Source organism: Pleurodeles waltl, chromosome 11 (genome assembly GCF_031143425.1).
Source record: "Pleurodeles waltl isolate 20211129_DDA chromosome 11, aPleWal1.hap1.20221129, whole genome shotgun sequence".
Lineage (NCBI taxonomy): Eukaryota > Metazoa > Chordata > Amphibia > Caudata > Salamandridae > Pleurodeles > Pleurodeles waltl.
The window spans coordinates 217,093,543-217,118,883 of NC_090450.1; positions in this window are offsets into that span (position 1 = coordinate 217,093,543).

A 25,341-nucleotide genomic window follows, 5' to 3' on the forward strand; every position below is an offset into this window, starting at 1 on the left:
CTTGCAGCACGATTAAAAACCATACACTTGATTGAGTGGTTAAAGGCTGATTAGACTCATTCAGAAAACAAAGGGTTATGGAATAATGACCACACTCTTTATGTACCATTCACCATTCTCCAACACTATGCCATACAGCTGGCAAATGATTCAGATCTGGTAGATCACCTGGGGGGTCACAAAGAACTGCGTACCACAAAACCAGTTACTTTTGGTGGCCTTTTGTTTGTTCTGATGTAGAACAATACATGAGAACCTGCCCCATCTATGCTCAGAAAAAATCAATCACACTAAAGCTGGTAGGCTTACTCCACCAAATTCCCATTCCAGCAGCTCCATGGCATACAGTGTTGGTGGATTTTGTAGTTGAGTTACACTGAGTCAATAGCACACAGTAATCCTAGAGGTGGTAGACCACTTGACCAAACTGGGCCATTTTATTGACTTACACAACTACCTACTGCTTTGGAATTAGCACAAACATTTGCCAACACACTATCAAACTGCATTGAATACCTAGTGTACTACTTATAACCAATAGGGGTTCCAAGGTTACCTCTCAGTTTTGGCAACAGTTATGTAAAACTTTACACACTGACATTTGCCTGTCTACCAGTTATCATCCTGAGACAGACGGTATGACGGAGCACCTGAACCAGACCTTGGAGCAATATCTGTGTGGCACAGCCTTACAACATGGGGATGACTGGTCACAATATCTATGGATGGCAGAATTCTTATACAACAAAGCATGCCACATTAAAGTGCTCCACGATCTATTGCCTAATAGGTTTTCACCCAGACTTATTGCCTTGCACTCAACCACAGAAGTCACATGTACCCAGTGTAGACATTTGCTTACAGTATTGAAAGATGCTAGAAAACACTTAAGAGATGCTCAACAAACCACCAAAAGATATGCTGCCAAGAAACGCTCCCTCAAACTTCAAATCAAATAGGAGATAAAATATGGCTAGCAGCCAAACACCTCAACCTGCGAGGAAACCAAACACTATAATCATGATTCATAGGGCCATTCACAATAACAACAATCCGGAAATTGTCACAGTCAAACTAGATCTGCCATTGACTTTGAGAGTCCATCCAGATTTCAATTTCTCTCAGTCAAAGCCATGCCGTCCTAAAAAAAAGACTGCAATCTCCTTCACCACCGATCGCTGTTGACAGTAAGTGGGAATTTGAAGTGAAACAAGTCCTAGATTCAAAACTCACTTGAAAGCATCTTTACAATTTGTGGATTGGAAAGGGTATGGACCCAAAGAATGGCCTTGGGAACCCGCCTCTTACCTCGTTCATGCCCTTTGGTTTGTCACTAAATTCTACCACACTCACCTGAGCAAGCCTAAACCATTGTCAAGAGTGTAAATCCTGCAAGAGGGTCTTGTCAGTACCCACCAAGTCCCTGTAGTGCATTGCGTCATATATGGCCCGCATTGGACCAGCGAGATGGGGGCCTAGAGAGAGAAACAAAAAATCATTACACCACACATCCTTTACATGCACTCTCCATAAAAACAGTCATAGGCACATGCACAACACAAACTCGTCCAGTCACACCACAGACACACCAATGCACAACGCAAGCTCATCCAATCACATCACAGACACACCCACTCACATTGCAAGCACACCCACTCACATTGCAGACACACCCATGCACACTACAGAGACACCCACTTATCCGACAGCCTCACACTTTCACCCATCCCAGTACCTGAGAAGCAGCCACCCGATTGGTGGTTCCAAAGTCACGTAAGACTTAGAAGTCTCAGTGCCCATCTTAGATGGCAAGTACATAGAAGGCCACACCTTGGACCATGCCTTGCTTGGCAGTCCGGCTCCTGCAACAACAAGACCTCCAAAGTCTCCTGACTTACCTGCATTGGTAGCACAGCACCAGTATCTCTCCTTTAGCTTCAGAAATGGTAACTCCAGGGTTCCAACGTGACTACCCTAAAGGCGAAAGAAGAGAGAGACAAGTACACATTAAGCAAGCGTGTGCACATGAGTTTGCACAATTCTAGAATATAGAGAGCAAAGAAAAAAGTCACAGATAAAAGCCTGCAAGCCTTGCTACTTGGCACAGTTAAAAGACTGCAAGGATTGCTACTTGGCACAGATAGAGACTGCAAGTCTGAATGTAGAACTTGGTGGAACTGTACATTGCAGTTAATTTTAGGGCCATTTGCATTACAGCAACAAGGCTGATAAAAGGGTTGGTTCTTTCGAGGCACACAAGTTTAAAACAAGCCCAAGCTCAAGACATGCATTTTCAGAGTGTATTGGAATGACTGTGGTGGGCGGAAGCATCCATGTATGAGTGATTAGTGTGAATGAGATTGCCCATAGTGCAAATGAGGTTGAATGAGAACCAGTGAACCTACACTTCAGCTCTGAATTAAGAGCTTCCAACCACAACCCATCCTTATCCCACCAAATTGAGTTAGCTCCCTTACAATAATCAGCCCTAGTATGTCATGAAACTAAAGAACCTAGTAATATACACTGCTATCGTCCCACAATACCAGGTACCCAGAATCATTAGTAAGCACAATCAGGTGTAGATCAGATTAACAAATACTCTGTTTTCCTGGAATTCAGAGACTCCAGAGTGCCAGTCCACACACCACAACACAGCTTTTCCTAAGGACAAGGCACTTGGAGGGCGGACACAGGCAGATCGGAGCGGACACTCAACCATTTTCTTTTCCCTTACTCACCTTGCTTTTTCCCCCCTTTCCACTTGGTGCTTGCTTTTTGTGGATTGTTTGAACACTCACCAGGTTTGGCACAGTTGGGTATTGGTGGATTAATGCTCAGACCATCACTCGCAATGTGTATGACAAGACAATGTCAGCGCTTCCTAGTGAGTGTAATAGTACTGAATAACCTGACAACATGTAATTGCATTCATAGCAAATCAACTAGCAATCATTGCCATTTTCTATTTTTTGTTTTATTTGCACTGTAACTAAAATGTGTCATATTGGACATATTTGCAACCCTCAGTAAGTTGTTGCTCTAGCAGCCCTGTGTTTGAACACATTTCATGTCTTCTTTTTCAAAACAAGCACTGTTAAAACCCCACCTACCACTCATTTACTCCAAGACACAGCTTCTTTGAAGCTAATGCCAGTAGCCTAATGTTTAGGTCACGATTTGTTTCATTCCAGATCATCCACTCTCATAAGATTAGGAAAAATATCTCTTCCCATATTCATCGACACAAAACAAAAAATCAAAGCAAAGAGAGGCAATTTAGTCATGCTTAACATGCATTTTTATCCAGCTGCCGGCCCACTTTGTCCTGTATACTTACATTCTTTAATTTGCAGAGCAGCTCCTCAGCAGCTCCTCAGCTCCTTCCACCAAAAAGGATCCTACAAAAAATATTGGTTATATATTCTGCAATTTTTCAAAGTAATATCTGAAAGTCCATCGATCTTATGCTGCTTCTAGCTAATACCTGCTTGTGCTGTAAAGGTGATATGATGAAAAACATAGGTTTGTTCTGTCTAGTAGATAATATCAACTGATCTTTCAAAATATACGTCTCTAAAACAAAATAGAGTGTGGAGTTTGTCTTTTAGCTTCTAATTGGATTATTCCCTGCTATGGCATAACAGCAGCGGGAAAGAAATGTTATTTCCTCTATTCAATCGAGAGCAAAGAACACATCTTTGAGAGGGGGAGAGGAAGCACAAAGTCTGGTGATTAGGGGTGTAGCTTCTATTGGTGCAACAAGACCCAGATGTCTGAGAGTCCTACTGAAGCCTAACTATTCCTGTAATTTATGATTTAAACACGAGTAAGGGGGCACATTTAAATCCTTGCACTAGGGTCCATCACACACTGACTGCACTACTGGTGGTGGGTGGGTGATAAGGGGCCTGGTATTTTTTGTTCACATTTGGAACAGGGAGGAGTGGCCATTTTACGTATGGCTTCACCATTACTCCTCTTTCCCTGGGTAGTAGTTGAATGAAGGGCCGGATGACTTTGTCGGTCATACATAAAATAACATTATAGTTAGGTAAAAGTGAAAAACGAGGATGTTTCTCACCTTGGGATTTTGATTGACATCATGGACACCGCATGCTTCATTCTGGTTGACTATTCGACGCTCAGAACGCCATAGTGAAAAACATCCGTAATTGACTGTTACCCAGCTATGATTTTATGTGTTATGTAACCATACTGCTATGATGTAGCAGCAATGGGAAACACAAGTTATTTCCACTGTTGCTTCATCATAATGGAATTCCAGGCTGCTTTGGCAAGTCTCTCTGAGAGCTAATCAGTCCAGTACTCGCTCTCAGTTCTGATGGTGAGCATAGACGCAGATTCAAGAGGGGAAGGGACTAGGAGGAAGGTGGAAGGCACACAGACTGGTAGAGGGCCAGATAGTTTTCTTACATTTGAGACAGTGAGGAGAGGTCATCTTATGTACAAGGCCTCCATTGCTCGTCTGCGCCTGCAGATGATTTTGGGGGACATGTCTACCTTAAATTATAAATGGGTAAATTGTGAGTAGCATCTCAAATTGATAGCTTAATTGGATAAATTTCACTGGTAAAAGAACGCAGCATTAGCACTTTCTATTCCTTTTGTGCTCTGTTTTGCTCGTTTGCAACATTGTTAACGGTGGGCATTCACAGTTCCAATATCTTAGTTTATTTGATAGCTTGCAGTTTCCTTTTCAACAATCCATTGTCTGTCTCCATTATGATTGACAGATTTCTCCTCTCTCAGTCAGAATGATTTCATTTGAATGGTCTTTTCCTCTGTGTTTTGTCATTTAGTGCATCATTTACATTCTTTATTTACCAGCATTTCCACAGATGCACCATCTGTCAACACAACCTATGCAATAACCTGTTCCAAACTGAATTGTCCTAAATTATTCTGTCTTTAACAGCTAGGGACCATGCCTCATAGACTTAATGATGTAAATCACAGTTGACTAATTTATTTCCCTGCCGAACCACCACTCTCATGACTCTCCTTTTGAATGGGATTTGGAAAATACTTGACAGCAAATACCCACTCAAACTCACATCTGCTACCTCTATTCCTGCTCACGCACACAAACTAAAAGCAATGTCGCAAATTTGGGAAGAGGATTACAGACTTGATTTGCATTCATTACACATCTTTTATAATTTAGTTAATTTATTTATCTTTTATTTATCTGGCACAGGGATCTCCGTTTCACTCGGTCTAACATTTTAAAAAGAGTAGCAACAATACAGCTGGAGACTTACAACCTAGCAATAGTGCAGATTTATTCATTGTGGAATTCACAAAGGATTGTTAGATTTTCCCTGGACATGTCGGACCCTCACAGCTTTAGATGTGTACGCATACAAACGATGGTAATTCCATTATCATATGAGCAACTTAATCATGAAAAAATCTGCACATCCAGTTTTTATCTTTTTTTCACAATGGGGAAATATTTTTCTGTAATTTGAAATGACTGTCCCCAAACCTCCACCCATTTTCCATAGTTGAAGGGATCAGAGAGGAGATTTAAATACCCATAATTAAGCATGTGATTGGATGTTAGACCTGGCATCCTTGGCGTTGCTTTCCCCCTGACCTTTTGCGTTCCACCCACCAGTTTTGCTGGCTTTGGGATTCTGCACACTTTATCACTGATGATCAGTGATAAAGTACTTGGGCTCTTTCCTTAAAACATGGTGAAATTGGCTTATACCCAACTGGCCTTTATAATTTACTTGTACATCCCTAGTAAAGCGACACTATATGTGCCCAGGGCCTGTAAGTTAAATGCTATGCGTGGGCCTGCAGCACTGATTGCACCACCCAATTAAGCTCTTAAGTAGCACTTTAAAATGTCTCATGTCTGCCATTGCAGCCTGTGTGTGCATATTTAAACTGCAATTTCGACTTGGCAATATAAACCTTTTGCCAGGCCCAAACCTTCATTTATAAAACATGTTAGACACCCAATAGGGTAGGCCCTGGACAGCCAAAAGGGCAGAGTTCAGTGTATTTAAAAACTTCAACATGTACTTCTAGGCTTTACAGGCAGTTACCTTATTATATTTTATATGTGTAATTTCCAAATGGCAACAAGTAACCAGTTCATGCTGGGTGTCTTTGGAATTGTAATAAAAAACCCTAACTTAAGGTGAAGTTGGATTTTAAATGATAATTTTGAAAATGCTACTTTTAGAGAGTTGGCATTTTCCTGCCTTAACATTTGCTGCCTGTAGCCTGTTTCTCGGTCACATAAATTAGTGTAGTTAACCGTTGGGCTTTCTTTGTTCATCCCAGACAATAGGCTCACAATAGGAGCTTAGGTGTGCCTGGATGGGCAATATGCTCGCATAGAGTGCGTAGGTGAGCCTGGATGGGCCATCATTGCAAGAATGGGAGGGAGGAGCTGGACCCAGCCCTACTTACTCTTGAATAGGCTATGTCCTGCCTCCACATGAAGAGCTGCATACCACCAGTAGTTAGTCTGGAGCCAGGACCAGGAATGCAGGGCACCTGTGCACTTCACCCCACTTCAAAGGCACAACTAGGTATGAATATTGGACCTCAGACACCAACTCTTCATTTCACTTCTGTACTTGTGGATAGTCTGCCAGGAAGAATGCACTTGCTACACTGCTGTGCTGCTGAAAAGACTGCCACTCTACTGGACTGCTGTTGTGAAGCCCTGTTGCACTGCTGTGCTGGCCTGCTGCACTCTTGCCTGGGTGAGAGGATCTGGACCTGCATCTCTTGAACCCAGAACCCCAGATTGACTCCAAGGGCTGACTGGCTGGCCTCCTCATCTGAAACCTCAGTGACACAACAGGCTTCCAAAAACCTTGCATCTGCACCTGGGCTCTGCCATCTGTGAGTCTACCCTGCAAAGCGCTGCCGCCCCAGACCCTTGGAAGTGGGTTTAAGGCTGTCTACCAGCCTATAGGAACCAACACATCTCTGTTGCACAGCACAAACCTGGGCAGAACTAACACATTACTGCTGCTGTGTGGATTGCACCCATCACAAAAGACCCTTGTTACGTTGCAGCCCATCAGAACAGTTGCTCAGTATCTCCATCCCTTGTCAATGACAGCCTTGATAATGATGCAGGTCCTTGCACCACAGCCTCTCCCTATCTCGGAACTGATGCTTGGCTTCTTCTGCGCAAGGCATCTTGGATGGGGATCCTTTCAATGCTCTAAAAAACAGGATTTGAGGTACTTTGTTCAGCTGGCCTAACTGAGTCCCTGTAGTAGGCCCGCACTTCATCGCAGATGGCCTGAACTTGTGACTTTGTTCCAGTCGGGCATGACCTGATATGCAGAGTTCGCCATTTGTGCTTTTTGGTGGTATTTTCAATACAATCCTTAAAATTACATACTATTGGTTATACTGATTGATTTTTTTGTCAGTGTGTTCCTGTTTTATTTATTAGAAAGCCCTAGTTTTCTATTTTGGTGTGGCATACTTTATGTGTGCTGCATTTCACTTGATTTTGTTTGAAGTATTGTCCAAATATTTCAAACATTGCCTCGAAGTTATGCTTGACTGCTCTGTACCAACCAGAGGGTTGAGCACAGGTTCATTTAGGGTTGGTTTGTACCTTATCCGGACACTCTGACAAGGATTGTAGTTTGCTGCTTGGCCAGAGTTCACACCCCAGACGACCAACAACCCACTTTCTTACAGTGAGTTTGTACAGGGCATTCCAGTCCTGGAACACCCACTGTCACTCCCCACCTCACCTCCATGAATAGAATTGTAAAAAAAAAATAGGTGAGTAAAAAAAATATTTTTATGAATACAAACTCAACCTTTGCCAATTTCAATTTTTGCAATCATAAAGAGAGTATTTATGTTTGCAATCCAGAATTGCACATGTAAATTGCTTTGTGATTGTGGCCATTATGTGCAAGTGGTAGTTTTTTTTTTACATAGAGCACAAACCCAACCAGAGGTATTGGACAGCTTTAGATGAGCATCAGAATCATTACATAAGGACATTTCTTTTTGTAGGCACAGGAACATTAAGCGACTAACCCAAGATTGCAGGCTTTTGAACAGATGTGGAGGCTAATCTGCTTCCCCAGCTCCAAAGTCAGCAGCTCTAGCCAGTACACCACATACTCTCACATTAGATTCTCGATTTGAATCCATGTCTCTATTACCCACAATTGTTCTTCTTTACATTCATTAAAGTATCATCAAAGTGAAAAATACAAATTACAAAAAGGTGAGGGCTATTAATGAGAGGAGGTATGGGAGCAGGGAACAATTCAGAGGGAGAGAATTAAAAAGTGTCATATGCACAGCAATGCAAACTCTGATAAAAGCAATATAAGAATGGAAGGCAAACAATCAAAAAGGCACGAGACTAAGGATAAACACAAGAATAAGAAGGAAAGGGCTCAAATCAGAAGAAGAGAAATTTGATAGACAAGAAAGCCATCTAATCACGAGTAGGTGCTGACACAAAGCTGAATCTATACATTGTATTGTTCACAGTCCATTTGCTATATTGTTTATAATAGGTCTTTGAAAACAGACAGCTAATGAGCTAATACTGTATGAGTCCGAGACCTAAACATTCACCCTTCAGTACACCAACATGTTTTGTAAACATAGGGCCCGATTCACAAAGGTAAACTTAGATGTTAGGTCTAAACTTAGACCAGATGTCTCACTTTACTATTTTGTGAATTGACAAAGAGCGTTTGCGAGTTTTATCTAACCTTAAATGTCCTTTGTTAATTATGAAAGTCATAAATTTAGAATTTGGTCTAACTTTAGATCAAACGTCTAAGTTTACCTTTGTGAATCGGGCCCCATCGATTGCAATCTAGGTCACATGCATTTGATCAGGACACAGATAGGACTTAAGAAGGATACTGGCACATTAGCAGTGTGTTTTTTACCCAATGGAAAGTACAAAAAAGTACACAAAGTTGATTCTAGGTCACAAGGCATCAAAAGTTGCTAAAAATTGACATTGTGTGTTGACATGAAGCGAAAGTCCTTTAAAAGGTTAATTGGTTATCTTTCAGTTGCTAATACTAGTACTAATCAGGTGAAATCTTTGCCCAGACAATATTACCAAATGTATTTTTTTTTAAATAATGAAGTAATACCATCAAAAGATGTGCTGCATTATTGTGCATAATTTGCTTTTTTCTTGCTATATAATTTAGCTAACCCCGCAGCATAATTTGGTGCTCACTTGCCACATAATTACAATAGCCATGCAAAAAGATAACTTTCACTAATGGATCCATTTTGAAGGAGAACTGTTAGTAGGGGCTTAACCATATCTGCATATGATGGTCAACTTTGCAACAAAAGGTAGGGATGGTAATCAACTGGTATCCAGCTAAACTGCAATAGTGGATGAGGTTGTTTGTAAACATGAAACACTATTACATCACCTCTCCCAGCTGGCTTATATGCGCCCTTGGACGCAACACCCACCACAGTGGGTTATGGTGGAGTGTACACTACTGGCCTGCCAGCACAGACTACACCCTTTTTACAAGGGAAGTGTGCCTTCGATGTGGCCTGCTAACCCGATCCTGGGGGCCATGTCTTTTTGGAGTGGACCCCATTCTTAATGAGCTTGCACCATTATGGGGCAATACCTGCCTGCACACTGGAGGGAATGCCCTCGACTGGGAACTGTGGCGAGTATCAGGCATCAACAGCCTAAACCAGGTCATTGAAGGCGGTGACCTCAAATCGTTTGCAGCACTCCTTGAGACATTTGACCTACCACCTCAGTAGTTATGGAGGTACCTCCAATTATAACATTGCCTTCAGCGCCTCTAGGTGCTTGTCCCTCGGGCCTCCAATCCTCACCGCTGGTCTTCTTTCTAAGGACTGTGAAAGTCAATATGTGAAAGAACAATTCACTTACATTGAAAGACGATAACAGAAATAGGCAGATATTATCAAGTTTGTGGGCAAATCAGTATAACAAATCAACTGAAAAGTGAGATGTGCTGACACAGTAAGAATGAGCGATCCCAAAATATTAGAGGGTAGTAAAAGTACAAGTCAGAGAAGAGGGGGATGTTAGAACTGACAGCATTAGGTTGGGGATCCCCCAACTTTTTGCCTGCCTCCTTACACTTTTCTGACACTGTTTTTGCTGGTTTGTGGACTCTGCGCATTTTACCACTGCTAACCAGTGCTAAAGTGCATATGCTCTCTCCCTCAAAACATGGTAGCTTTGGCTCATACCCAAGTGGCATACTTAATTTACTGGTAAGTCCCTAGTAAAGTGCACTACATGTGGCCACGGCCTGTAAATTAAATGCTACTAGTGTGCCGGCAACACTGATTGTGCCACCCATATAAGTAGCCCCTCAGCCATGTCTCAGGCCTGCCATTGCTAGGCCTGTGTGTGCAGTTTCACTGCCACTTCAACCTGGCATTTAAAAGTGTTGCCAAGCCTTGAACTCCCCTTTTTCTACATGTAAGTCACCTCTAAGGTAGGTCCGAGGTAACCCATAGGGCAGGGTGCTATGTAGGTAAAAGGCAAGACATATTCCTGTGTGTTTTATGTGTCCCGGTGGTGGAAAACTCCTAAATTCGTTTTCCACTACTGTGAGGCCTGCTCCTTTCATAGGCTAGCATTAGGGCTACCCTCATATACTGTTTGATTGATAGATTCTGATCAGAAAGGGGTAGGCAGGGAATGTTTATTATGGCCGGAATGGCAATAGAAAATCCTGCTTATTGTTGAGGTTGGATTTTCTATAAGTATTCTAGAATTGCCACTTTTAGAAAGTAAGCATTACTCTGCACTTTAAATCCATCTGTGCCTTACAGCCTGTCTCCAGTCCACATCTTGGCTGGGCTGGTTGACAGCTCCCTTGTGCATTTCACCCAGACAACCAAAAACATAGGATACTCTATCACACCTGCACTCATCTGAATACAGAATGGGTCTTCCTGGGCTGGAAGGGTGTAGGGCTTGACACTTACATTTCAAAGGCTAGTCCCCTGCACTCATACAATGGACTGCCAAATTCCCTCCTGGGAACCTGACAGACAGAACTACACTGAAAGGGGACCGTGTGAGGTTCAAAACCATTCTTTGAAGTCTCCCCACTTCAAAGGCATTTTGGGTATATAACCGGGGTCTCTGACCCCACCAACTCAGACACTTCTGGACCAGATCCTGCAATCTGCCAAGAGGAACTGCCTGGCTGCCCAAACAATTCACCTGGACTGCTTTGCTGTGAAGGACTGCTGCCTTGCTGTTGCTCTGCTGCCTTGGTATCCTCTGACTGTGCTGAGAAGTGCTCTCCAAGGGCTTGGATTGAGCTTGCCTCCTGTCTTCTGAAGTCTCAGGGCCAAAAAGACTTCAGCCCATATTTATACCTATTGACGCAAACCAGCGGCAGCACTGGTTTGCGTCAAAAAATGTACCGCCGTCAAACGCCATTCCTACGCACCATGCGGGCGCCTTATTTAAGGATTGACATTAGCCGGCTCTGGGGGCTGGTCAGAGTAATAAAAAATTACTCTAACCAGGCAGCACCGGTGTAGGGAAAAATGGGGGTTGTGCGTCAAAAAATGATGCAAGTCAAAAATCATGGCTCTAACCGGACTTGCGCCATTTTTTGACGCACAACACCCATTGAAATTATTCCTGTCTTAGCAATGACAGGAGTCATGCACCCTTGCCCAATGGCCATGCCCAGGGGACTTCTGTCCTCTGGGTATGGTCATTGGGCACCGTGGCATGTAGGGGGACCCAGGTTAGGCCCCTCTATGCCACTTTAAAAAGAAAAAAAAAACAATTATACTTACCTCTACTTACCTCTACTTACCTGGGATGGGTCCCCCATCCATGGGTGTCCTCCAGGGGTGGGTGAGGGTGGCAGGGGGTATCCCTGAGGGCAGGGAAGGGCACCTCTGGACTGCTTCCATGGTCAGAGACCATGGAAGTGAGCCCACAGGCCCCTTAACGCCTGCCCTCACCCAGGCGTTAAAAAACGGCGCACATCAGGCTGGGGGCCATTTTTTAAGGCCCGCCCCCTGCTGTGCATCAAAATGATGCAGGAGTATAAATAAGGCGCACAGGCCTTAAAGTCATTTTTTGGACGGGAACACCTACCTTGCATGTCATTAATGCAGGGTGGTTTCCCGCATCCAGAAAATGACGCACACGGAGGAATTTTTACGTTTGCGGGGTCGGGCGTCATAGTATAAATATGGTGCTAGGTTTGCCCTGAATTTGCGTCAAACTTTTTGACGCAAATTTGGCGCAAACAGAGTATAAACATGCCCCTTCATCTCTTGAAGAAACACCTTGTTCAAAAAAGAACAAGTGATGGATGGAATGCTGAACAATGTCAAACATTCACCCCCAGTACAGTGATCTGGGCCTAATTCCATAATTTTTTTTATACCCATGCCGTTCCAGTTAGGATCCAGCCATATACAAATCAGTCTTGACCCTGTTCCCCATGGGAACAGTCCATCCCAAGCTGCCAAGCCAGGTCCTCCCCAGACAGGAAACAAGCATCCTAGGAACGGTTTCAGTGTATCACCATTCATCAGCCAGGCTAGCTTGATTCCAGTGGGATGGGGAGCACGGGACCACGTCTGGGCACACCCTTCCCACTTTGGGCAGCAAATGCAAAAAAGAACAAGTGATGAACGGAATGCTGAACAATGTCAAACATATGTAAATCAGTCTTGACCCTGTTCCCCATGGAAACAGTCCTGCCAACCAGCCAAGCCAGTTCCTCCCCGGATTGAAAACAAGCATCCTAGGACCGGTTTCAGGCTATCACCCTTCATCAGCCAGGCTAGCTTGATTCCAGTGGCATGGGGAGCGCGGGACCCACGTCTGGGCATACCCCTCCCACTTGGGGCAGCAAATGCAAAAAAGAGCAACTGATGGACGGAATGCTGAACAATGTCAAACATTCGCCCGCAGAACACTGATCTGGGCCTGAATCCATTGTTTTTTTGCTACCCATGCCGTTCCTGTTTGGACCCAGCCATATGCAAATCAGTCTTGACCCTGTTCCCCATGGGAACAGTCCAGCCCGAACTGCCAAGCCAGGTCCTCCCCGGACTGGAAACAAGCATCCCTAGGACCGGTTTCAGGGTATCACCATTCATCAGCCAGGCTAGCATTATTCCAGTGGCATGGGGAGCACGGGACCACGTCTGGGCACACCCTTCCCACTATGGGCAGCAAATGCAAAAAAGAACAAGTGATGGGTGGAATGCTGAACAATGTCAAACATTCAACCCAGTACAGTGATCTGGGCCTAAATCCATTGTTTTTTTTGCTACCCATGCCGTTCCAGTTTGGTTCCAGCCATGTGCAAATCAGTCTTGCCCCTGTTCCCCAGGGAAACAGTCCTGCCAACCAGCCAAGCCAGGTCCTCCCCGGACTGAAAACAAGCATCCTAGGACCGGTTTCAGGGTATCACCCTTCATCAGCCAGGCTAGCTTGATTCCAGTGGCATGGGGAGCACGGGACCCACGTCTGGGCATGCCCTTCCCACTTGGGGCAGCAAATGCAAAAAAGAACAAGTGATGGACAGAATGCTGAACTATGTCAAACATTCACTCCCAGTACAATGATCTGGGCCTAAATCCATTGTTTTTTTGCTACCCATGCCGTTCCAGTTAGGACCCAGCCATATCCAAATCAGTCTTGACCCTGTTCCCCATGGGAACAGTACAGCCCGAACTGCCAAGCCAGGTCCTCCCCAGACTGGAAACAAGCATCCTAGGACCGGTTTCAGCGTATCACTTTTCATCAGTCAGGTTAGCTTGACTCCAGTGGCATGGGGAGCACGGGACCACATCTGGGCATACCCTCCCACTTGGGGCAGCAAATGCAAAAAAGAACAAGTGATAGACGGCATGCTGAACAATATCAAACATTCACCCCAGTACAGTGATCTGTGCCTAAATCCATTGTTTTTTTGCTACCCATGCTGTTCCAGTTTGGACCCAGCCATATCCAAATCAGTCTTGACCCTGTTCCCCATGGGAACAGTCCAGCCCGAACTGCCAAGCCAGGTCCTCCCCGGACTGGAAACAAGCATCCTAGGACCGGTTTCAGGGCATCACCCTTCGTCAGCCAGGCTAGCTTGATACCAGTGGCATGGGGGAAGCACGAGACCCACATCTGGGCATACCCTTCCCACTTGGGGCAGCAAATGCAAAAAGGAACAAGTGATGGACAGAATGCTGAACAATGTCAAACATTCACCCCCAGTACAATGATCTGGGCCTAAATCCATTATTGTTTTGCTACCCATGCCGTTCCAGTTAGGACCCAGCCATATGCAAATCAGTCTTGACCCTGTTCCCCATGGGAACAGTCCAGCCCGAACTGCCAAGCCAGGCCCTCCCCAGACTGGAAACAAGCATCCTAGGACCGGTTACAGCGTATCACCTTTCATCAGTCAGGTTAGCTTCATTCCAGTGGCATGGGGAGCACGGGACCACATCTGGGCATACCCTTCCCACTTTGGGCAGCAAATGCAAAAAAGAACAAGAGATGGATGTAATGCTGAACAATGTCAAACATTCACCCCCCAGTACAGTGATCTGGGATTAAATCCATCGTTTTTTGCTAACCATGCAGTTCCAGTTTGGGCCCAGCCATATGCAAATCAGTCTTGACCCTGTTCCCCATGAGAACAGACCAGCCCAAACTACCTAGCCAGGTCCTCCCCGGACTGGAAACAAGCATCTTAGGACCGGTTTCAGGGTATCACCCTTCATCAACCAGGCTAGCTTGAGTCCAGTGACATGGGGAGCACAGGACCCACATCTGGGCATACCCTTCCCACTTTGGGCAGCAAATGCAAAAAAGAACAAGAGATGGAAGGAATGCTGAACAATGTCAAACTTTCACCCCCAGTACAGTGATCTGGGCCTAAATCCATTGTTATTTTTGCTGCCCATGCCGTTCCAGTTTGGTCCCAGCCATATGCAAATCAGTCTTGACCCTGTTCCCCAGGGGAACAGTCCTGCCCAACCTGTCAAGCCAGGTCCTCCCCGGACTGGAAACAAGCATCCTAGGACCGGTTTCAGGGTATCACCCTTCATCAGCCAGGCTAGCTTTATTCCAGTGGCATGGGGGAAGCACGGGACCCACGTCTGGGCATACCCTTCCCACTTGGGGCAGCAAATGCAAAAAAGAACAAGTGATGGACAGAATGCTGAACAATGTCAAACATTCACCCCCAGTACAATGATCTGGGCCTAAATCCATTGTTTTTTTGCTACCCATGCCTTTCCAGTTAGGACCCAGCCATATGCAAATCAGTCTTGACCCTGTTCCCCATGGGAACAGTCCAGCCCGAACTGCCAAGCCAGGTCCTCCCCGTACTGGAAACAAGCATCCTAGGACCGGTTTCAGCGTATCACCATTCATCAGAAAGGTTAGCTTGATTCCAGTGGCATGGGGAGCACGGGACCACATATGGGCATACCCTCCCACTTGGGGCAGCAAATGCAAAAAAGAACAAGTGATAGACGGCATGATGAACAATGTCAAACATTCACCCCAGTACAGTGATCTGCGCCTAAATCCATTGTGTTTTTGCTACCCATGCCGGTCCAGTTTGGACCCAGCCATATCCAAATCAGTCTTGAACCTGTTCCCCATGGGAACAGTCCAGCCCGAACTGCCAAGCCAGGTCCTCCCCAGACTGGAAACAGGCATCCTAGGACCGGTTTCAGGGTATCAGCATTCATCAGCCAGGCTAGCTTGATTCCAGTGGCATGGGGACCACTAGACCACATCTGGGCATACCCTTCTCACTTTGGGCAGCAAATGCAAAAAAGAACAAGAGATGGATGTAATGCTGAACAAAGTCAAACATTCACCCCCCAGTACAGTGATCTGGGCCTAAATCCATAGTTTTTTGCTAACCATGCAGTTCCAATATGGGCCCAGCCATATGCAAATCAGTCTTGACCCTGTTCCCCATGGGAACAGACCAGCCCAAACTACCTAGCCAGGTCCTCCCCAGACTGGAAACAAGCATCTTAGGACCGGTTTCAGGGTATCACCCTTCATCAACCAGGCTAGCTTGAGTCCAGTGGCATGGGGAGCACGGGACCACATCTGGGCATACCCTCCCACTTGGGGCAGCAAATGCAAAAAAGAACAAGTGATAGACGGCATGCTGAACAATATCAAACATTCACCCCAGTACAGTGATCTGTGCCTAAATCCATTGTTTTTTTGCTACCCATGCTGTTCCAGTTTGGACCCAGCCATATCCAAATCAGTCTTGACCCTGTTCCCCATGGGAACAGTCCAGCCCGAACTGCCAAGCCAGGTCCTCCCCGGACTGGAAACAAGCATCCTAGGACCGGTTTCAGGGCATCACCCTTCGTCAGCCAGGCTAGCTTGATACCAGTGGCATGGGGGAAGCACGAGACCCACATCTGGGCATACCCTTCCCACTTGGGGCAGCAAATGCAAAAAGGAACAAGTGATGGACAGAATGCTGAACAATGTCAAACATTCACCCCCAGTACAATGATCTGGGCCTAAATCCATTATTGTTTTGCTACCCATGCCGTTCCAGTTAGGACCCAGCCATATGCAAATCAGTCTTGACCCTGTTCCCCATGGGAACAGTCCAGCCCGAACTGCCAAGCCAGGCCCTCCCCAGACTGGAAACAAGCATCCTAGGACCGGTTACAGCGTATCACCTTTCATCAGTCAGGTTAGCTTCATTCCAGTGGCATGGGGAGCACGGGACCACATCTGGGCATACCCTTCCCACTTTGGGCAGCAAATGCAAAAAAGAACAAGAGATGGATGTAATGCTGAACAATGTCAAACATTCACCCCCCAGTACAGTGATCTGGGATTAAATCCATCGTTTTTTGCTAACCATGCAGTTCCAGTTTGGGCCCAGCCATATGCAAATCAGTCTTGACCCTGTTCCCCATGGGAACAGACCAGCCCAAACTACCTAGCCAGGTCCTCCCCGGACTGGAAACAAGCATCTTAGGACCGGTTTCAGGGTATCACCCTTCATCAACCAGGCTAGCTTGAGTCCAGTGACATGGGGAGCACAGGACCCACATCTGGGCATACCCTTCCCACTTTGGGCAGCAAATGCAAAAAAGAACAAGAGATGGAAGGAATGCTGAACAATGTCAAACTTTCACCCCCAGTACAGTGATCTGGGCCTAAATCCATTGTTATTTTTGCTGCCCATGCCGTTCCAGTTTGGTCCCAGCCATATGCAAATCAGTCTTGACCCTGTTCCCCAGGGGAACAGTCCTGCCCAACCTGTCAAGCCAGGTCCTCCCCGGACTGGAAACAAGCATCCTAGGACCGGTTTCAGGGTATCACCCTTCATCAGCCAGGCTAGCTTTATTCCAGTGGCATGGGGGAAGCACGGGACCCACGTCTGGGCATACCCTTCCCACTTGGGGCAGCAAATGCAAAAAAGAACAAGTGATGGACAGAATGCTGAACAATGTCAAACATTCACCCCCAGTACAATGATCTGGGCCTAAATCCATTGTTTTTTTGCTACCCATGCCTTTCCAGTTAGGACCCAGCCATATGCAAATCAGTCTTGACCCTGTTCCCCATGGGAACAGTCCAGCCCGAACTGCCAAGCCAGGTCCTCCCCGTACTGGAAACAAGCATCCTAGGACCGGTTTCAGCGTATCACCATTCATCAGAAAGGTTAGCTTGATTCCAGTGGCATGGGGAGCACGGGACCACATATGGGCATACCCTCCCACTTGGGGCAGCAAATGCAAAAAAGAACAAGTGATAGACGGCATGATGAACAATGTCAAACATTCACCCCAGTACAGTGATCTGCGCCTAAATCCATTGTGTTTTTGCTACCCATGCCGGTCCAGTTTGGACCCAGCCATATCCAAATCAGTCTTGAACCTGTTCCCCATGGGAACAGTCCAGCCCGAACTGCCAAGCCAGGTCCTCCCCAGACTGGAAACAGGCATCCTAGGACCGGTTTCAGGGTATCAGCATTCATCAGCCAGGCTAGCTTGATTCCAGTGGCATGGGGACCACTAGACCACATCTGGGCATACCCTTCTCACTTTGGGCAGCAAATGCAAAAAAGAACAAGAGATGGATGTAATGCTGAACAAAGTCAAACATTCACCCCCCAGTACAGTGATCTGGGCCTAAATCCATAGTTTTTTGCTAACCATGCAGTTCCAATATGGGCCCAGCCATATGCAAATCAGTCTTGACCCTGTTCCCCATGGGAACAGACCAGCCCAAACTACCTAGCCAGGTCGACCCGGACTGGAAACAAGCATCTTAGGACCGGTTTCAGGGTATCGACCTTCATCAACCAGGCTAGCTTGAGTCCAGTGACATGGGGAGCGCAGGACCCACATCTGGGCATACCCTTCCCACTTTGGGCAGCAAATTCAAAAAAGAACAAGAGATGGACGGAATGCTGAACAATGTCAAACATTCACCCCCAGTACAGTGATCTGGGCCTAAATCCATTGTTATTTTTGCTGCCCATGCCGTTCCAGTTTGGTCCCAGCCATATGCAAATCAGTCTTGACCCTGTTCCCCAGGGGAACAGTCCTGCCCAACCTGTCAAGCCAGGTCCTCCCCGGACTGGAAACAAGCATCCTAGGACCGGTTTCAGGGTATCACCCTTCATCAGCCAGGCTGGCTTGATTCCAGTGGCATGGGGAGCACAGGACCCACGTCTGGGAATGACCTTCCCCCTTGGGGCAGCAAATGCAAAAAAGAACAAGTGATGGACGGAATGCGGAACAATGTCAAACATTCACCTCCAGTACAGTGATCTGGGCCTAAATCCATTGTTTTTTTGATACCCATGACGTTCCAGTTTGGTCCCAGTAATATGCAAATCAGTCTTGACCCTGTTCCCCAGGGGAACAGTCCTTCACAGCCTGCCAAGCCAGGTCCTCCCCGGACTGGAAACAAGCATCCTAGGACCGGTTTCAGGGTATCACCCTTCATCAGCCAGGCTAGCTTTATTCCAGTGGCATGGGGGAAGCACGGGACCCACGTCTGGGCATACCCTTCCCACTTGGGGCAGCAAATGCAAAAAAGAACAAGTGATGGACAGAATGCTGAACAATGTCAAACATTCACCCGCAGTACAATGATCTGGGCCTAAATCCATTGTTTTTTTGCTACCCATGCCTTTCCAGTTAGGACCCAGCCATATGCAAATCAGTCTTGACCCTGTTCCCCATGGGAACAGTCCAGCCCGAACTGCCAAGCCAGGTCCTCCCCGTACTGGAAACAAGCATCCTAGGACCGGTTTCAGCGTATCACCATTCATCAGAAAGGTTAGCTTGATTCCAGTGGCATGGGGAGCACGGGACCACATATGGGCATACCCTCCCACTTGGGGCAGCAAATGCAAAAAAGAACAAGTGATAGACGGCATGATGAACAATGTCAAACATTCACCCCAGTACAGTGATCTGCGCCTAAATCCATTGTGTTTTTGCTACCCATGCCGTTCCAGTTTGGACCCAGCCATATCCAAATCAGTCTTGAACCTGTTCCCCATGGGAACAGTCTAGCCCGAACTGCCAAGCCAGGTCCTCCCCAGACTGGAAACAGGCATCCTAGGACCGGTTTCAGGGTATCAGCATTCATCAGCCAGGCTAGCTTGATTCCAGTGGCATGGGGACCACTAGACCACATCTGGGCATACCCTTCTCACTTTGGGCAGCAAATGCAAAAAAGAACAAGAGATGGATGTAATGCTGAACAAAGTCAAACATTCACCCCCCAGTACAGTGATCTGGGCCTAAATCCATAGTTTTTTGCTACCCATGCAGTTCCAATATGGGCCCAGCCATATGCAAATCAGTCTTGACCCTGTTCCCCATGGGAACAGACCAGCCCAAACTACCTAGCCAGGTCCTCCCCGGACTGGAAACAAGCATCTTAGGACCGGTTTCAGGGTATCACCCTTCATCAACCAGGCTAGCTTGAGTCCAGTGACATGGGGAGCACAGGACCCACATCTGGGCATACCCTTCCCACTTTGGGCAGCAAATTCAAAAAAGAACAAGAGATGGACGGAATGCTGAACAATGTCAAACATTCACCCCCAGTACAGTGATCTGGGCCTAAATCCATTGTTATTTTTGCTGCCCATGCCGTTCCAGTTTGGTCCCAGCCATATGCAAATCAGTCTTGACCCTGTTCCCCAGGGGAACAGTCCTGCCCAACCTGTCAAGCCAGGTCCTCCCCGGACTGGAAACAAGCATACTAGGACCGGTTTCAGGGTATCACCCTTCATCAGCCAGGCTGGCTTGATTCCAGTGGCATGGGGAGCACAGGACCCACGTCTGGGAATGACCTTCCCACTTGGGGCAGCAAATGCAAAAAAGAACAAGTGATGGACGGAATGCTGAACAATGTCAAACATTCACCTCCAGTACAGTGATCTGGGCCTAAATCCATTGTTTTTTTGATACCCATGACGTTCCAGTTTGGTCCCAGTAATATGCAAATCAGTCTTGACCCTGTTCCCCAGGGGAACAGTCCTTCACAGCCTGCCAAGCCAGGTCCTCCCCGGACTGGAAACAAGCATCCTAGGACCGGTTTCAGGGTATCACCCTTCATCAGCCAGGCTAGCTTTATTCCAGTGGCATGGGGGAAGCACGGGACCCACGTCTGGGCATACCCTTCCCACTTGGGGCAGCAAATGCAAAAAAGAACACGTGATGTACAGAATGCTGAACAATGTCAAACATTCACCCGCAGTACAATGATCTCGGCCTAAATCCATTGTTTTTTTGCTACCCATGCCTTTCCAGTTAGGACCCAGCCATATGCAAATCAGTCTTGACCCTGTTCCCCATGGGAACAGTCCAGCCCGAACTGCCAAGCCAGGTCCTCCCCGTACTGGAAACAAGCATCCTAGGACCGGTTTCAGCGTATCACCATTCATCAGAAAGGTTAGCTTGATTCCAGTGGCATGGGGAGCACGGGACCACATATGGGCATACCCTCCCACTTGGGGCAGCAAATGCAAAAAAGAACAAGTGATAGACGGCATGATGAACAATGTCAAACATTCACCCCAGTACAGTGATCTGCGCCTAAATCCATTGTGTTTTTGCTACCCATGCCGGTCCAGTTTGGACCCAGCCATATCCAAATCAGTCTTGAACCTGTTCCCCATGGGAACAGTCCAGCCCGAACTGCCAAGCCAGGTCCTCCCCAGACTGGAAACAGGCATCCTAGGACCGGTTTCAGGGTATCAGCATTCATCAGCCAGGCTAGCTTGATTCCAGTGGCATGGGGACCACTAGACCACATCTGGGCATACCCTTCTCACTTTGGGCAGCAAATGCAAAAAAGAACAAGAGATGGATGTAATGCTGAACAAAGTCAAACATTCACCCCCCAGTACAGTGATCTGGGCCTAAATCCATAGTTTTTTGCTAACCATGCAGTTCCAATATGGGCCCAGCCATATGCAAATCAGTCTTGACCCTGTTCCCCATGGGAACAGACCAGCCCAAACTACCTAGCCAGGTCCTCCCCGGACTGGAAACAAGCATCTTAGGACCGGTTTCAGGGTATCACCCTTCATCAACCAGGCTAGCTTGAGTCCAGTGACATGGGGAGCACAGGACCCACATCTGGGCATACCCTTCCCACTTTGGGCAGCAAATTCAAAAAAGAACAAGAGATGGACGGAATGCTGAACAATGTCAAACATTCACCCCCAGTACAGTGATCTGGGCCTAAATCCATTGTTATTTTTGCTGCCCATGCCGTTCCAGTTTGGTCCCAGCCATATGCAAATCAGTCTTGACCCTGTTCCCCAGGGGAACAGTCCTGCCCACCCTGCCAAGCCAGGTCCTCCCCGGACTGGAAACAAGCATCCTAGGACCGGTTTCAGGGCATCACCCTCCATCAGCCAGGCTAGCTTGATACCAGTGGCATGGGGGAAGCACGGGACCCACATCTGGGCATACCCTTCCCACTTGGGGCAGCAAATGCAAAAAAGGAACAAGTGATGGACAGAATGCTAAACAATGTCAAACATTCACCCCCAGTACAGTGATCGGGGCATAACTCCATCATTTTTTTGCTACCCACGCCGTTCCAATATGGTCCCAGCCATATGCAAATCAGTCTTGACCCTGTTCCCCAGGGGAACAGTCCTGCCCAACCTGCCAAGCCAGGTCCTCCCCGGACTGGAAACAAGCATCCTAGGACCGGTTTCAGTGTATCACCATTCATCAGCCAGACTAGCTTGATTCCAGTGGCATGGGGAGCACAGGAACCATGTCTGGGAATGACCTTCCCACTTGGGGCAGCAAATGCAAAAAAGAACAAGTGATGGACGGAATGCTGAACAATGTCAAACATTCACCTCCAGTACAGTGATCTGGGCCTAAATCCATTGTTTTTTTGATACCCATGACGTTCCAGTTTGGTCCCAGTAAAATGCAAATCAGTCTTGACCCTGTTCCCCAGGGGAACAGTCCTTCACAACCTGCCAAGCCAGGTCCTCCCCGGACTGGAAACAAGCATCCTAGGACCGGTTTCAGGGTATCACCCTTCATCAGCCAGGCTAGCTTTATTCCAGTGGCATGGGGGAAGCACGGGACCCACGTCTGGGCATACCCTTCCCACTTGGGGCAGCAAATGCAAAAAAGAACAAGTGATGGACAGAATGCTGAACAATGTCAAACATTCACCCCCAGTACAATGATCTGGGCCTAAATCCATAGTTTTTTTGGTACCCATGCGGTTCCAGGTAGGACCCAGCCATATGCAAATCAGTCTTGACCCTGTTCCCCAGGGGAACAGTCCAGCCCGAACTGCCAAGCCAGGTCCTCCCCGGACTGGAAACAAGCATCCTAGGACCGGTTTCAGCGTATCACCATTCATCAGCCAGGTTAGCTTGATTCCAGTGCATGGGGAGCACAGGACCACATCTGGGCATACCCTCCCACTTGGAGCAGCAAATGCAAAAAAGAACAAGTGATAGACGGCATGCTGAACAATGTCAAACATTCACCCCGTACAGTGATCTGCACCTAAACCCATTGTTTTTTTGCTACCCATGCTGTTCCAGTTTGGACCCAGCCCTATCCAAATCAGTCTTGACCCTGTTCCCCATGGGAACAGTCCAGCCCGAACTGCCAAGCCAGGTCCTCCCCAGACTGGAAACAAGGATCCTAGGACCGGTTTCAGGGTATCACCATTCATCAGCCAGGCTAGCTTGATTCCAGTGGCATGGGGAGCACGGGACCACATCTGGGCATACCCTTCCCACTTTGGGCAGCAAATGCAAAAAAGAACAAGAGATGGATGTAATGCTGAACAATGTCAAACATTCACCCCCCAGTACAGTGATCTGGGCCTAAATCCATCATTTTTTGCTAATCATGCAGTTCCAGTTTGGGCCCAGCCATATGCAAATCAGTCTTGACCCTGTTCCCCATGGGAACAGACCAGCCCAAACTACCTAGCCAGGTCCTCCCCAGACTGGAAACAAGCATCTTAGGACTGGTTCCAGGGTATCACCCTTCATCAATCAATCTAGCTTGAGTCCAGTGACATGGGGAGCACGGGACCCACATCTGGGCATACCCTTCCCACTTTGGGCTGCAAATGCAAAAAAGAACAAGAGATGGACGGAATGCTGAACAATGTCAAACATTCACCCCCAGTACAGTGATCTGGGCCTAAATCCATTGTTATTTTTGCTGCCCATGCATTTCCAGTTTGGTCCCAGCCATATGCAAATCAGTCTTGACCCTGTTCCCCAGGGGAACAGTCCTGCCCACCATGCCAAGCCAGGTCCTCCCCGGACTGGAAACAAGCATCCTAGGACCGATTTCAGGGCATCACCCTTCATCAGCCAGGCTAGCTTGATAGCAGTGGCATGGGGGAAGCACGGGACCCACATCTGCGCATACCCTTCCCACTTGGGGCAGGAAATGCAAAAAGGAACAAGTGATGGACCGAATGCTGAACAATGTCAAACATTCACCCCCAGTACTGTGATCGGGGCATAAATCCATCGTTTTTTTGCTACCCATGCCGTTCCAGTTTGGTCTCAGCCATATGCAAATCAGTCTTGACCCTGTTCCCCAGGGGAACAGTCCTGCCCAACCTGCCAAGCCAGGTCCTCCCCGGACTGGAAACAAGCATCCTAGAACCGGTTTCAGAGTATCACCCTTCATCACCCAGGCTAGCTTGATTCCAGTGGCATGGGGAGCACAGGACCCACGTCTTGGAATGACCTTCCCACTTGGGGCAGCAAATGCAAAAAAGAACAAGTGATGGACGGAATGCTGAACAATGTCAAACATTCACCTCCAGTACAGTGATCTGGGCCTAAATCCATTTTTTTTTTGATACCCAGGACGTTCCAGTTTGGTCTCAGTAATATGCAAATCAGTCTTGACCCTGTTCCCCAGGGGAACAGTCCTTCACAACCTGCCAAACCAGGTCCTCCCCGGACTGGAAACAAGCATCCTAGGACCGGTTTCAGGGTATCACCATTCATCAGCCAGGTTAGCTTGATTCCAGTGACATGGGGAGCATGGGACCACATCTGGGCATACCCTCCCACTTGGGGCAGCAAATGCAAAAAAGAACAAAAGATGGATGTAATGCTGAACAAAGTCAAACATTCACCCCCCAGTACAGTGATCTGGGCCTTAATCCATCGTTTTTTGCTTACCATGCAGTTCCAGATTGGGCCCAGCCATATGCAAATCAGTCTTGACCCTGTTCCCCATGGGAACAGTCCAGCTTGAACTGCCAAGCCAGGTCCTCCCCAGACTGGAAACAGGCATCCTAGGACCGGTTTCAGGGTATCAGCATTCATCAGCTAGGCTAGCTTGATTCCAGTGGCATGGGGAGCACGGGACCACATCTGGGCATACCCTTCCCACTTGGGGCAGCAAATGCAAAAAAGAACAAGAGATGGATGTAATGCTGAACAATGTCAAACATTCACCCCCCAGTACAGTGATCTGGGCCTAAATCCATAGTTTTTTGCTAACCATGCAGTTCCAATATGGGCCCAGCCATATGCAAATCAGTCTTGACCCTGTTCCCCATGGGAACAGACCAGCCCGAACTACCTAGCCAGGTCCTCCCCGGACTGGAAACAAGCATCTTAGGACCGGTTTCAGGGTATCACCCTTCATCAACTAGGCTAGCTTGAGTCCAGTGACATGGGGAGCACGGGACCCACATCTGGGCATAACCTTCCCACTTTGGGCAGCAAATGCAAAAAAGAACAAGAGATGGACGGAATGCTGAACAATGTCAAACATTCA